This window comes from Odocoileus virginianus, chromosome 20 (assembly GCF_023699985.2).
Source record: "Odocoileus virginianus isolate 20LAN1187 ecotype Illinois chromosome 20, Ovbor_1.2, whole genome shotgun sequence".
NCBI classification, from domain to species: domain Eukaryota; kingdom Metazoa; phylum Chordata; class Mammalia; order Artiodactyla; family Cervidae; genus Odocoileus; species Odocoileus virginianus.
Window position 1 is genome coordinate 19,635,413 of NC_069693.1, and position 15,064 is coordinate 19,650,476.

The following is a 15,064-nucleotide window of genomic DNA, read 5'->3' on the forward strand; positions in this document are numbered from 1 at the left end:
CACCTACATCACTTGTCCCCAAAATCTCCTCTTGTCTGGACATCTGTTTCAGGGGAACCTGAAGTCAAGTCATTTTTACCTTGACTAATGCTAGCATGTGACTGGGAATATGATCTTTCTGCTCTGTTCCCACTGCCCCACCAAAAAGGTATTTTGTCCTATGTAAGCCCCAAGCCCCAAGGAGAGCTTCCCAGGTGCCACTAAGGGTTAAAACCCTGCCTGCCAGTGCAGGAGACACAAGAGATGCAGGGTTTGATTCTTGGATCTGGAAGATCACTTGAAGGAGGAAATGGCAACCCACTCCAGTATTCTTGCCTGGAGAATCCCTTGGACAGGAGCCTGGCGAGCTATAGTCCATGGGGTTACCAAGAGTTGGACATGATTAAAGTGACTTATCACACATGCAAGCCCCCATGAATGGAAGCCCAGCCTTTCTTATCCTCTATTCCATTCCCTGTGCCCCCCCCCACCCCCACAACAATGCCTAACACATGGGATGTGCCCACCTCTGTGTTGATCTGGCTGGGACACCTGGGAGGCCCCACCCGTGATTACTGACCACATGGGTGGTTGCTCTGGGATCCTGCATGGCCCTCACCATGTTGAGTGTCCCAGGACACAGAGAAGTCTAGTGTCCATTCCTCAGAACAAGCAGCAAGGCCTCTGGAGACATTTTTACTGATTGTGATGATTAAAACAAAAAACAGAGAGAAAGGAAGTCTGTCCTGGTTTATGAAATTTCCCCTCAACACAATGTTGCTCCTTGCATTATTTGTAGTGTGCACCAAAAGAGGGAGGTCTGGAAATAACTCGCTGACCAAGACAATATTTTATTTTTAAAAGTATTTATTTATTCGTTTGGCTGTACCAAGTCTTAGTTGCAGCATGCAGGATCCTAAGTTGCAGCATGTGGGATCTAGTCCCCCGATCAGGAATCAAACCCAGGTCCCTTGTATTGGGAGCGTGGAGTCTTAGCTGGACCACTAGGAAAGTTCCCAAACCCTGTTTTAGGGTCAGCAACCCTGACTGGTAATCCCAAGGCCACCTTTCCCGCTCAACACTGCACAAATTCCCTCCTTCCCCTTCCTCTCCTTCCATTTCTCTTTCTGCCTTCCCTTCCTTCTTTCTTTCTCCACTGCAGTCTCCTTTCTTCAGAACCTCTTTCTGCCTTTCCTCTTCCAACACCAGAAAGTATGGTTGCCTAGTGACCTGAATTATCTGGAGCTTTGGAGAGCATCTACCTGTGTCCTGGAATCAACGCTATTTTAACCCTAGTAAAGATGGGGAAAACCCCCCAAGTGTTTGCTTTGCCTCTTGTGTGATTCCACATGGTTATTCCTCAGAAGAAATGAAGAGGTGGCCAGAGTGTGGCTGGTCCCTAAGGACATAAGGGCAGGGGGACCTGGAAGGACTTCCCTTGGGCTGATTCTGAAGACAGGTCAGCTTTCTTCTGGGCAAGGCAGAGCCCAGTTAGCAGAATCTCCGCCTCCTCTTTTTCCTGCTTCTCCTCTTCCTCTGCCTTTCTTAACAAGGTCCCAGCCCCGCGCGGTAGCAGGCCCAGTCCAGATGAGCATGAGCCTGGTGGGAGAGTGCAGAGAAAAAGGGGAACCACACTTCAGATTCGCTAAACATCTTAAACCCCGTCAGGGGGTTGAGGAAGCCCGGGCTGTACTTTGCCAAGCACATTTCCCCTTAATTTTCATACCCAAGTGTATTCTGAAGGAAATGAAATCCACATGTTTCTGGTCATTTATACTTAAATCATCAAAATATTGCCTTTTAGGGGCGTTGTGTGTCAGGAAACCCATTGAACCCTTTTCACAGCCGTGCTCGCTGCCTCCTGGAAAGATAAACAGGAAGTGGTGATCTGCAGGGGGCAGTGGTGCTGACCCAGGATGGGCCTCCGCCTCCGGAGCGCGCCTGGGTGGGGCCTCCGGGTGAGGGATGGGGAGGCTCGCACCGCCCGACATCTGGGCTCCATCCCTGGCCTGTGTCACTGGCTTGGTTTGGGACATTGGACACAACCCGGTTAACCTCAAGGGCCCCAGTTTCCACTGAGTCAATGGAGACTGTAAGAGAACTGTTTGGTTCAGGCAGTATCTGGGAGGGAAAACTTAAGGACCGAAAGAAACCTAGTGGAATGTCCATCAAACACAATGTGTGAAGCTAGTTTAGACCCTGCTTCAAACTATCTTTTGTCTGACTGTACTTTACTGGATATATATGCATATATATATGTCAAGTGTTTCTTCTCTGTGTGTATGTCTGTGTGTGTGTGTGTGCACACACTAAATCTGACAATATTAAGAAATTGTCATTAATTTATTTTAAAATATTTTGGCTATATATATATTTTTAAAACGTTGCTTGTGTTTTAGAAACACATGCTGAACTGTTCTCCAATACTTTGATATCTTGGTATCTAGGAGTTGAGTAAGAATAATTGGCGTGGGGAAAGGAGGCAGTGGGTGGGGGAGGGGGTTTGGGAATGAAATAAGACTGAATATGAATTTGATAGTCTTGAAGCTGGTTGAGGAGTGTCTGGGTCTTCAGTATCTTCTTCTCTTTACTTTTGTATATGGCTTTACCTTTTTAAGATGCTTAACATGAAAAACTAAAAGTAGAATCTATGCTTCTCTGATAACAGGGTGCTACAATGAGGAAATATCTTGAGCATAGGAGATCACAAATCCCAGTGTATAAAGTCCAGATTGCTTATTGATAAATGATAAACCCCAATAAGGTCAGATGCAATTTATTTTGGTTGAACTACATGAAATGACAATTTTTGCAGGTTAAAAAATGGTTGGTTATTGGCAACTTCAAATAGTCCCACCTCAGTAGCTTAGATCAGCCCCCATTACTGAGTTTTCCAGCTTGTGGGTCTCTGTGTTTTAACGAGGGGAACATAGCAGCAGCCTGCAGGAACTTAGGGTAAGGAGACAGGGTGAGGAAACAGTGAACAAAGATTCTCACACTAACCGGATGGAGTGGTGCCAGAAGAGCTCAAACAGAGGCTGAAACAATAGAAAATCATTTTCTGTCTGAAGATGGTACCCAGAGAGTGGGTCTGGAAAGATGGGTTAGGTTTCCATGGAGATGAGATAGAGCTACTCCTAAAGGGATGGCCTTTATGAGCAAAGTCACAAAAGAAGGCAAGTCTAAAGGGCATTCAGTGTTCAACACATGATGAGTGAATTAATTATTTAATACATAAATGGATCTTAGACTTTATGGAAAGACCTTGAGAAGACTCTTGATCCGGTTTTAGAACCTATTAGGTGAGTGACCTTGAATGCATTTCTTAAGTCTCTAAGTCTCAGTTTCCTCACCCAGAAGTGCCTCACATGATTCTTAAAAAGTGTTAAATAAAATGAAGTAAATAGACTTTTTTATGGTAGGTGTTGAAATGCCAAGACCAGGAACAGATCCAATGCTGAAACTCAACTGAGAACTTGAGATGAGTTCAAGTTCAAGCTAAAAAGATACTGTGGAGCTATGTTGTATCAAAATCATACTCAGGCTACAGGAGAACTTTTTTTGACTCTTCAATATTTAGCAAAAAATGTTTTTTGTTTTGTTTTTGTAAAAGTGCATGGGTGTCTCTTTAGAAATGAGTTCTCCTCCCACACCTGCAGTCTAATGGGCTGAACACTAAGGTGTCTCAGCTCGACTGGCCAAGCGGCAGGCATGTGTCCCGAATGAGACCAACTAGATACTGCCCCAAAGTGACTGTGTAACTTTAGGAAAGCCACTTGGCCTCTCTGGGCATCACTCCTCTGCCTTCTATTTTGGAGATAATGAATCCTATCTGCATCTTTCCCAGAGCTACCAGCAGACGTACTGAGAAAGGATACAGGCAAACCTTTGTTCTGTAAAAGCACATCCCAAGGATGTCAAAAAACAGTGACAGAATCACTAAAAGTGGCTTCCAGGGACATGATGTTGAGAAGAATCCTGAGGCTGAATCTGGGTTCATCAAGAAAGAAGGCTTCTGACTGACTAGTGATGTCTGCTCTGGGCATAGAAGCACAGAGGGGTGACTCACTTGTTCATATACTTGGTATTTCTTCTGTGTCCTCTCAATTCTTTGTATGAAAGACAGATGATTTACTTCCCTATAGGAAGTCAAATTCTTTCAGGGAAAGATTTCTTGCTTCCAGAACTTATGCAGTGGGGCATGAGGTTGTTGAATTGGTTTAAGTGGAACATCTTCTAAGTGTCATGTTTTGCAAAAAAAAAAAAAAAAAATGGAAATCTCATCTTTATTCGGCAGCAAAGAGTTGCCTTGTGCATCCAATAACTTAACTAGTTCTGAGGACTGTTATGAGGATTAAATGAGTTAATAAGCAAGTAGTGCTTAAAATAGAGCCCCACCCAGAGCAAGAACTAAATAAATATCAGCTGTAACAAGATCTTATTGTGTTTGAGGCATTGTTCTTGCAGCTGTCTGAGTGTTTCTTCCAAGATCCTATGGAACATAAAATATTAAGCTCCAGACCAGGCTCTCCTGTGGTTTTACACAGAGTGTGTATGTACTAAGACGCTTCAGTTGTGCCTGACTCTTTGCAGCCCTATGGATTGTAACCTGCCAGGCTCCTCTGTCCATGGGATTCTCCAGGCAAGAATATTGGAGTGGGTTGCCATGCCCTCCTTCAGGAGATCTTTCCGACCCAAGGATCAAAACTGGGTCCCCTGAGTCTCCTGCATTGGCAGGTGGTTTCTTTATCATTAGAACCACCTGGAAAGCCCTTTACACAGGGGAGTTTATACCCATTTCCTGAAGTCCTGAGATGTAGAGACCCCCTCTAAAGTTTTATCAAAGAATCTCTACTTTCTCCTCTAAGATACTGAGTAAATCTTCAGAAATCCCTGCATGTGTGGACTCTATTCTTCTTTCAAAACTAATACACAACAAGGGAAAAGTGTAACTTGGAGAAGGAAATTCCTTAAAAACATCCTGGAGTGTTTCTATCTTGTAGATCTGAAGCACAGCCCAGGCCAAACTGGATCTTATTGGACCATTGGTCTCTGCAGGTTAAACTTTGGAGAACCATGGGAGGAGTGGGCTTAGGGGAAGCCCAAGGGGCAGGCTGGTACTGAGAACTTTTGGGCAAACCATCAGCTCAGTTATCCGAGCATGTGGCCAGCTGAACTGGAGAATGCTGCCCAGGCCCAGCGCTAAACTGAGGGCCGTGTCCCTCCTTGAAAGAGAAGCATGGATGCCTACGGGTTGACGGTTGGCCCAGGAACGCACAGATGGCCTTAGCCCAGAAAGGACTCCAGGCAGAGTGGCAGGGGTTGTTCACACCCCTGACTCTCTGGGGCCCCACCTTGTCCTTGATAGTTTTCTTGTGAACATTTGACTCAAGAGAGGGCTTACCCCTTGAAGGCTGGGTCACCAACCCCCAGCAAAGATGCTCACCTCTGGTGTAGTGGGGATCCTCACGCTACACTTCAGAAAACAGACCCAGGAGAGGGAAGGGCTCGCCCACAGCACATGGGGCTAAGTGGCAGAGGGAAGGAAAGGAGAAAGCCTCACTTCGGCATCCTGTGATCAGCGGTCACTGGTGGCACTTAGACGCCCTCTGCCCTCTGCAGGACCGGCCTACCCATGGGAGCCAAGTTAACAAGGTGGACTGCCTTGCAGAACCACCTCACCTTTCTTCTCGCAGATTCTGGTGTCTCCAAACCAGCAAGCTAGAATGTGTGGACACTTCTCATTTATTAAAGCAAGTAGCTCACAGTGTTTTCATCTTCTCCCCAGATGATCCTGGCTATGCCACATTGAGCAAGGGGTCATTTTGGCTCTGTCTTACACCCTCTTGTCAACCAAGTCCCTTTCCTTTTCCAATCAACCCAAAGCCCATCCCAAATAGCATCCTTACTTCAGATGGGCCCCTAGAAAACATGAATAGTATAAACTGAAATTCCGGTCCTGCTAGTATCTGTGCCTTGCTTATGTGGCCTAAACTCTTAACAGAGAGCATCCTTGGGTCTGATCTGATGGGAGATACTTAGGACCACTCTTCAGATCCCAGCTGGAGAATACAACCCAGACACCTTCATTCACATCCAATATAATCAGAAGCTGATCATTTCATCCATAGAAAATCTGCCAGCTAATGATGGCTTGAGCCTATTTGCCCTCTGGTCCCACAATAAGCTTTACCAGATACCCAATACTGTCAGGCATGAGGTTGGGAGGCATACATGACACCCTGGCAGTGCCTTAGAGCCCTTATGCCTTTTAGTTTTTATAACACCCTATTGAGGTAGAGTTCACTATGCCTACTTATGGATAGGTTAACTGAGTCTCGGATATGTTCAGGCATTTGACCAAGGTATCAATTGTGTTAAGTGGAAGAGCCTGGGACTCTGCCAGCCCCCTCCCCCCTGCCTGGGTGCTTTCACCTCTTCCCCTGCAGAGGTGAGACAGGAGCTGGCAATCTGATAGGAGGGGGAGGAAACAGCATTAATGGGAGTAGGAAGGTGGAGGCTTCCAAATGGTCCTTGGTAAAGTTCTAGGCTTTGCCTTTGATATCTTTTGAGGTCCAAAAAAAGTCAGAACCCTTCTCTTTTCCTCATCCAAAATGATACACTTTTCCATTGGACCTATATTTCAAAAAAGAAACAGTGACAGTGACATAGAGAGGAAAAGAAAGGGAGAGTCAGACGGAGGAGGGCAAACTCCTCCATCTGAGCTTAGTTTGAAACATTCGGTTGTGTAATTGGTTACACATTAGGTTCGGTAATGAACAGACCCAAAGAGTTTGCTTGCTAGACAGTGTCTGCCTCATGGCTTCAGTTCAACAATTTTAACATAAACCATGGACTGCTTTAATTTATTAACTATTTCTTTTTTTTTTTTTTAATCTGGGATGGCAAAGCCCAACCCAACCCAACCCACATTCCAACTTCAGCCAAAACTGCCAATTTGGTTATTGATCAGTACTCTCTGCATATTGTTGTGCCTTCCAAGGGCCCAGAAAGTTGGTGAGGGTCACAGCACAGGCAACCCCAAGAGGCCTCAGCTCTGGCCTGGTTCCCAGGGAGAGAATGGTCCTGTAGGTATGTGCCTGCCTTTCTACCCTAGTGACACCCCCGAGAATGAAGCTTCTATTTTAGAGTTGATTGCATTCTAAATGTTCAACTCATAGGCATTAACCCTGAATATTTACTGGAAGGACTGATGCTGAAGTTGAAGCTCCAATACTTTGGTCACCTGATGTGAAGTGCCAACTCTTTGGAAAAGACCCTGATGCTGGGAAAGATTGAGGGCAAGAGGAGAAGAGGCGACAGAGGATGAGATGGTTGGATGGCATCACTGACTCAATGGACGTAAGTTTGAGCAAACTCTGGGAGATAGTGAAGGACAGGGAAGCCTGGCCTGCTGCAGTTCATGGGGTCACAAAGAGTCAGACATGACTGAGTGACTGAACAACAATATAACCACTTTAAGAATTTACATGCACAAGGTGAAGGGCTTCCAAGAGCAAGAAATAGTTATAGAACAATAGAAAAAAAACACCCCTTGTTGTTTATAGCCTGCTGTATTTTAAAAACAAATGGATAATCAGAAGAGAAGTGAGGATTTTATGTCAGATCTCTGTGCTATGAGACTAGATAACCCCCAATTTTTCAGACTGTCATATTTGACTATGCTGTTAGGTGAAACATACATTCAAATAATTCTGCTCATTGGAAGAGCAAATGTCTTTTCACTTCCCACTGGACCCTTATTCTTCTTGCCTTGTACTGTGGTCCACGATGGACACTGTGCTGGGGTCCCTTGGGCAGCCACCCTCTCTTTTCTCTCTGTGGTGACTTCCATGTCGTAGATATTTGACTGGTGTCTGCTGATTACGTAAATGGATGAATGCATCAACCATAGGGTGTGGCCTGGGGATGGTTGACCCAGTTTTTAATTCTGTATTGTATCCAAAGCCATAGTTACTGTGACGGGATTTTACAAATTATGGTGCAGTTTTTGACAATTGCATTGTATAAAATTGTATGACTAGTCATGCCTTGGTCTGCTTTCAACTTCAGGACCCTGGGAGAGAGGACTTGGACTTGGCTGTTTTCTTTACTCTGATCATCAGGAAAATTTACACTGCTTGAGTGTGGTCCTGAGGACAATTTAAGAACCTCTGAGCTCTGTACATTTGCTAATTCCAAGTGTCCAAAGTGGTGGTGACAGTACCTTTATCAGTTGCACTTCCGATATGGCTGCAGTCTGTGTGGTGGGTGTTCCCTCTAAGAGACTCAGTACCAAGATGACAGACCCCCACCATACACCTGAAATGGACACAACATTGCAAATCAACTGTACTTCAAATTAAAGAAAAGAAGAAAGTCCAAACCAAGACTTCTGATCAGGTTCAACATAATGATGATTACTTGGAAGGCATGAATTAAAATTTGAAATCAATATTAGATTTTAATCAAATCATCTGAGAATTATATGCTATAGAATCATTCCCACAGAGAATTTATAGACAGCATCCCCTTTCATTGCCTTGGTTTTCTCATCTTTAGAAGCTGAAAAATGGTCCCATCTCAACTACTAGAATTTGGGGGAGAGTTAATAGAATCGCCCACTGTTGTACAGATAATGGTGGGAGTCGAGCCACAAAATCTTTTTAGGTCCAATACTTTCCCCCAAGCCAGTGATCCACAGATAAGGGAGCAGTGATTCAGAGGAACAGTTCTTCTCTCTTCTCCAAGGTAGACATCAGAGCGATTGCAAGTAAGGGTTTGGGAGGAATGAGCTGAAAAATGCTAGTCATTCTATCACTCTGGCAGACAAGATACCAGTGACACCCACCCCCTGTGGTCCCCAGTCCACCCACAGCTCAGATGGTTGGGGAGGGGAGGGGAGGGGGAGAAGAATGCAGACCTGGCAGAGTGAGAGGGCTCAGGAAGCAGTGCCAGGGCTCGAGGACGGACAGGGCATGGTGCCCCACTGTGGGTCCTGGGCATCGGAGCCACAGGACAGCATTTCTTTACACTCCCTTGGTTGCTCGGTCATTAGCTTGTCCCTTTGGTATTTTCTAGACCATTTCAAACTTTCATTCTGAAACAGAGACCAAACTTTTGATTACTATTTGAGTGAAAGAGACCAGCTTTCCCATCATTTTTAGAACTTAAATTAAAAACAACAAATGATCTTGAGGACAACTCTCCCCCATGCCCCCTCCCCAACACATATGTGGAAATTCTAGAATCTTGGGATTATCATGAAATATGGAGTTTTTCAAATTTCAGCAAGAGAATCCATCTAAAAAAGAAAATCGTATGCCAAACCCTGATATGCGGAACAGTTAAAAGTGAGACTGTTCTGATGAAAGCAGGGACAGAGGCTGAATATCCAGCCCCTCACCACTGCCTCATTCCCCCAGATGTGTCCTCTGAGTCTCTGAGGTCCTCTGGCTGCATTCTTTCTTAGATCTCTCTATCTTTCCTCCATCCTCATGGCTGGATGTGAAAATTTTCAATATGGTAAAGACATAATATAGAAAGAGTCTGAATTCCTGAGTAACAACCTGGAAGAAACTTCCCACCAGAGCTATCTAACTCAAACTGGATTTTGAGCAAGAAATGAACTTTGGTTAGTGTTTGTGTTCTCACCTAGGTAGCAAGTCCCCTGAAAACAGGGACCTTATCTGTGATGGACAGGGCTTTTATTAGTCAGAATCATTCATGCTAGCTTCTGTAACAAACAACCCCCTACCCAGGTCATTGGTTGAACACAGTAAGAGAATCATCCCCCACTGCTACCTCCTTATCACACAGAGTCATTGTTGCTTACATGGAGAATTGCAAAGGTCTCCTAACTAGTGTTCTCAGCACTGAAGCAACATGGTCCCTTGAAGCCTGGAGTGAGTCCACTGGCTCTCCTCTGCCAGAGTTCTCTCACTCAGGGAAAAATCCTATGTGGCCCCATTCCCTGGCTTACAGACACCTCTCACTCAGCTTCCACACTGCTATCCTATTTGCTCTTTCTGAAACAAGTCAATAGAACCCTGTCTCAATGCCTTTGTACTTTCTTAGGAGACCTGGGATCAATCCCTGGTTCAGGAAGATCCTTTGGAAAAGGGAATGGCTACATACTCCAGTACTCTTACCTGGAGAACTACAGTCAATGGGATCACAAATAGTCACTCACATAACAACTAACAGTGATCTTCCTCCTAGAACACTCCTCCCCCAGATACTGTCATAGAGCACACTCTTGGTTCATCCCAATCTCTGCTGCAGTGCCCCTTGTCAGGAAGGTCTGCACTGAGCCCTGCATATAGGAGCCCTCCCTTTCTCAGCCCTCCGTCGTCCTCCTGCTGTGATGTTGCCACATCTCCACTCTTCACTCCACCACAAGCCCCACGAGAGCAGAGACCTGTGTGTTCATTTGCAGGGCAGGAATAGAGACGCAGACATAGAAAACAGATGTGTGGACATGGAGGGGTGGGAGTGGGATGCACTGGGAGATTAAGATTGACATATATACACAACCATGTGTAAAATAGTGGGAGGCTGCTGGGTAGCACAAGGAGCTCGGCTCGGTGCCCTGTGATGACCTAGAGGGGTGGGATTGCAGGGTGGGCTCGGGGAGAGGTCCAAGGGGGGGGGATAAATATTTATACATGGCTGATTCACTTCGTTGTACAGCAGAAACTAACATGACATTGTCAAGAAAATATACTCCATTAAAAAATAATAAGCATGTGCTGAATGAAAGAAAAATCAAATGAGGAATATACAATCATGAAGACATAGAAGCTCTTAAAGACAGAATCATGGTATAAGAGAGCCTATAATTAAAAATAAAATCCATCTTGTAGTGGGGGTCAGAGGAAGCTTCACTGGGGTATCTGAGCCTGTGGCCACCATTTAGACTTTGACAAATGGTTCTAGAGCTCTCTAAGACCTCAGGGTGTGCGGGACTCTTGCAAGGCATGAACTTGCTAGAGGGGATAGAAATCTGGACCAGCTTTGCCTCCAACTGGCTGAGTTTGCACAGCACAGAGGCACGGTTTTCCTAGCCTTTATAAAGGAGTAATTCTTTCCTCATGTGAAAAAAGTAACTGTTAAGACAAGGGCTTGCCACAGAGCTCCTGGTGTCCTCAAGATGAGAAGTCTTCTCACCCAGCTCTGCTGCAGAATCCGCATCCTAGGGAGGCAACCTCTTTTTCTCCATGAGCCTCCATCCCTTTCCTAGTTGAGGCTGAGAAACTAGGAGGGGGCCTTGGAATAGATGAGTTGGGCCCATCTGATTTTCTGCTTTGGGAATATAAAATCAAAAACATGAATATTGCTGAGTGTATGGACTTCCCTGGTGGCTCAGATGGTAAAGAATATGCCTGTGATGCAGGAGACCCAGGTTCAATCCCTGGGTTGGGAAGATCTCCTGGAGAAGGAAATGGCAACCCATTCCAGTGGGTTTCCCATTCTTGCCAGGGAAATCTGATGGACAGAGAAGCCTGGCAGGCCACAGTCCATGGGGTTGCAAGAGTCAGACACAACTGAGTGACTAACACTCTACTATAAAATGGTTCAGAGGGAGAATTCTGAGGTGGATAAACTTTTAAAGCGATTTTGCTGCTAATTATAATTGAGATCGGTGTCTTCAGGGGGATATGTATGGGTTCCCAAAGGCTCTGGAGAGACTGAGGGAGGTCACCTGGGGAAGGGGAAGTGGCACCATGTGAGTTCTCTGCCATCTGGGTCAAGAGAGGAGTCAAGGGAACACTTGGGGTGACCACACCACACAGGGTTTACCTGCGGCTGGCCTGCGTGTGCACACACAACCTCCTGCTTCTTCAACCCTCACTGAGGAGTAAAACTTGTGCCAATGCGTAAACGGCCATGCGTCTTGGCCCTCCTGCAGGGGGAAAGCTTGGGAGACTCCTTGGGTATGGTATCATGAGGAAGAACCTGAGGATGAGTGGCTGTGTTAAATGTAAACCTTATACCCTGAGAGGCTCTCTGTCCTCTTGGTCAACGTCATGAGTTACCTGCCCTGGCAAGAGCCATGTCTGGGAAGTGAAGTGTTCTCTGTTCAGGCCCTGGGTGAGCTGACTTGGAAGACAGTTATGTGGGTTCCTTTTCTCACTGGGGAATTGAGCCCTGCAAGGAGCCAGGACGTGGGGCCAAAAGGAAAGAACTAAGATTCCTACAGTGGTGGACTCCAGAGGGTGAGCTGGGGTCCCAGCAGGCCAAAGGTAGAGAGTGATGAAGGAAAAAATGAGAGCATAGATGTCCCAGTCCCAGCGCGGCAACCATTCAATGACCGTGATGATGATGCTAATGATTTTAAATGATTAAAGCATTTTGTTTTGATTCCTGGAAGCATGGCTCCAAAGTTTGTTCTCTTATCTCTACATGGTATTGTTCTCAGTATAAAGGGGGAAAAAAAAAAAAAAGCACCAGGAAGCAGATATGCAGAAAATAACAATCATACTAGTTTTAGCTAATCTTTACTGAGTACTCATCACATGGCCGGAAGTCCTATAAGTAATCCTTTCAACAATCCTAGCATTATTATCAAAGAAAGAAAAAAGAAATGGGGAAGGAAAGGAGGGAGAGAGAGTGGGAGGAAGGAAGGACTTACTCATGGTTACACAACTAATAAATAGAAAACTCAAAATTCAAACCAGGCAGTCTGCCCCCTTAAGAGTGTTCTCAACAGTGTGAAATCCTCAGCCAGTATCTTGCTCTTTCATGCTTTGTTCTCTGCAATGCAATGTAGTGCTGCGCATCTGACTTGGACCTTGGAGCCTACCTCCACAGACTCCTCCTGTTGAAGGCCATGGGTCCTCTTGCTCCCAGCTCTTTGTGGCTCCCGATTTTGTCTTTTTCTGGGCTTTATTCTGACACCTCTCAAATGTCAAATGTGAATTTGCAGCTCCAGGCTCAAAAACCAGAAGTAGCTCATTTCTCAATATTACTCTAATCAAAGATACTAGGCCTTAATTCTCGATCACTTCATTCAATAAGAATGCACCATTTCAGTTTTGTTTTTGCTTTTTTTTTAATTTGGCCACACCACGCAGCATGCAGGGATCTTCATTCCCTGACCAGGGATTGAACCCTTGGCCCTTGCATTCTAAGAGTGGAGTCTTGACCGCTGGACCATCAGGGAAGTCCTCAATTCAGGCATTTTTATACAGCTGTTTGCTACTTACCCCACCTCTTCATGGTTGGACAAACCTCTGAAATGTTATGCAAAGCAAAGCATCCCAGGAAGGGGCCTTCTTTCTTCCCTCCGTAACAGTTACCCCCAGTTTGCCCATGGTCCACCGTTGCATGGTGCCTTAATTACTGCTACTTCGTCTGCTCCTGTGCTCCGTTGCCAAGCCTGGGAACCATAAGGACTTAGCTGTATCCCCACCAGGTACCCCATGAAGTCATCCCCTTCAAGGTCTTATCAGCTTCAGGCACTTCCAACAAGCAAGGAGGTCACACTGGCCACTTGAGGACCACCAAGTTCTGTTTTCTTTCCAGACTGAGGGACACTCTCTCTCTCCCTAGCTGCTTTCCAGGGTCTTCATCTACCTTAAGGAACCCCCACTCCGGGCACAGTCCTCATGACTTGAGCTTGAATAAAACAAAGGAAGAGGGATTACCCACAGCTTTAAACTTGCATGTATACCCGAAAAGGGAAAGACAAAGTGCTTAGTTTGCTTTTGGAAGTGAAGTGCAGTGGGGAGAGAAAAGTGAAAAGAACAGAATTTAGTTCCCATCCCAATTGGATACCCAGTAAACCTCTGTTTCTGGTGCATTTGGGTGGGGTTCTGCTCATTGAGAACAAAACATCAAGGAAGTATGGTTTCAAGGAATCTCCTCTTTCTCTTTAGACCCTTCCTCCCACCTCCTCCTTTTGGATCTCTAAGACGTATCATGGCCTAATGCTGCCCCTGCCATTCACCTGACTTGTGCATTCACCCGTCACCATCTACCAGCACAACTGCGTGTTGCAGAAGAGAATCCACAGGGATCAGTGATACATGTAATTCAATGGTTGTCTGGTCCGGGGGGCTTCCCAGGTGGCTCAGTGGTAAAGGATCTGCCTGCCAATTCAGGAGCCACAGGGGACGGGGGTTCAATCCCTGGGTTGGGTAGATCCCCTGGAAAAGAAAATGGCAACCCACTCCAGTATTCTTGCCTGGAGAATCCCATGGGCAGAGGAGTCTCCTGGGCTTCAGTCTACAGAGTTGCAAAGAGTTGGATATGATTGAAGCGATTTAGCATACAGGCATGTTTGGCCTGGGGCACCTGGAGGGAAGAGCAGGTTGGGTGTCAGACTCCTTTTTGCTTCTTCAGATTACATCAGAGCATTGTTTCTGTCTGTCTAGGGGCGGGGGGAAGTCTACAGAATTCTCTTTTCGTCCAAAGCAGTGGAAAGCTGGGTGACACCCTCTGGCTCAACTGTGACTGGAGATCTGCCTGGAATCTCCTGTGGTGTGGATGCACCATGACCTGGCTGGCTTCAGGACTCCTGGCAACCTGCCAACCCTGGATGGACTGCTCAACCCTAAATAACCCTGCTCAGCGCCATCTGACACAGAGAGCATTTCCCTGATGAATTACCCATACATGGATAATCCAATACATCTTCGTCTTTCTACCTGCAGTTGAAGAGCCCTGCAAAGCATCCCAGGTAACAGCACAGATTATATCAAGATACAGAACCACTGGGAGGATGGACAGCTCAGCACAGCCCCCTGGGGCCTCACTGACATACCCAGGCAGTTCTCGTGGCCAGGCTGAGACTTTGGGGGACATGCTGATCACCAATTCCAGTACCCAGGTGAGCTGCAAGGCAATGGCAAAGCATCAAGGTGGTGGGAAGAAGAGAAATGAGGAAATAAATCAGCTGCCTTCAGTGTAATGAAAGACCTCGCCTCCCCCAAATTCTCCTGTCTCGGAAAAGGGCAGAATGAGGGTCTACCCTGTGTGTACCCCACCCCCCAGATAGCAGGGGATGCTTCGTCCCCCTTCCCTGACAGAGTGCTATCACAAACCGAGAACCAGATGGCTGCCTTTATATTTCTTTTTTTTT

At 46.0% G+C, this 15,064-nt stretch overlaps 2 long non-coding RNA genes across 2 annotated transcripts in view; one reads left to right on the forward strand and one right to left on the reverse strand.

Annotated features, from left to right (window-relative positions):
- Window positions 1-935: 935 nt before the first annotated feature.
- The window catches only part of LOC110139538 (uncharacterized), a 62,988-nt gene continuing 48,859 nt past the window's right edge, over window positions 936-15,064 (reverse strand). The window contains exons 3-5 of the long non-coding RNA XR_002314524.2: window positions 8,903-9,079; window positions 8,207-8,301; window positions 936-1,578 (exon numbers count right to left, since the gene is read on the reverse strand). This is a non-coding gene — a long non-coding RNA (uncharacterized lncRNA). The remainder of the gene's footprint in view (window positions 1,579-8,206; window positions 8,302-8,902; window positions 9,080-15,064) is intronic.
- LOC139029882 (uncharacterized) lies at window positions 6,986-8,810 on the forward strand. Its single transcript, XR_011482157.1, has 3 exons — window positions 6,986-7,071; window positions 7,161-7,341; window positions 8,053-8,810. It is a non-coding gene; the product is annotated as an uncharacterized lncRNA (long non-coding RNA).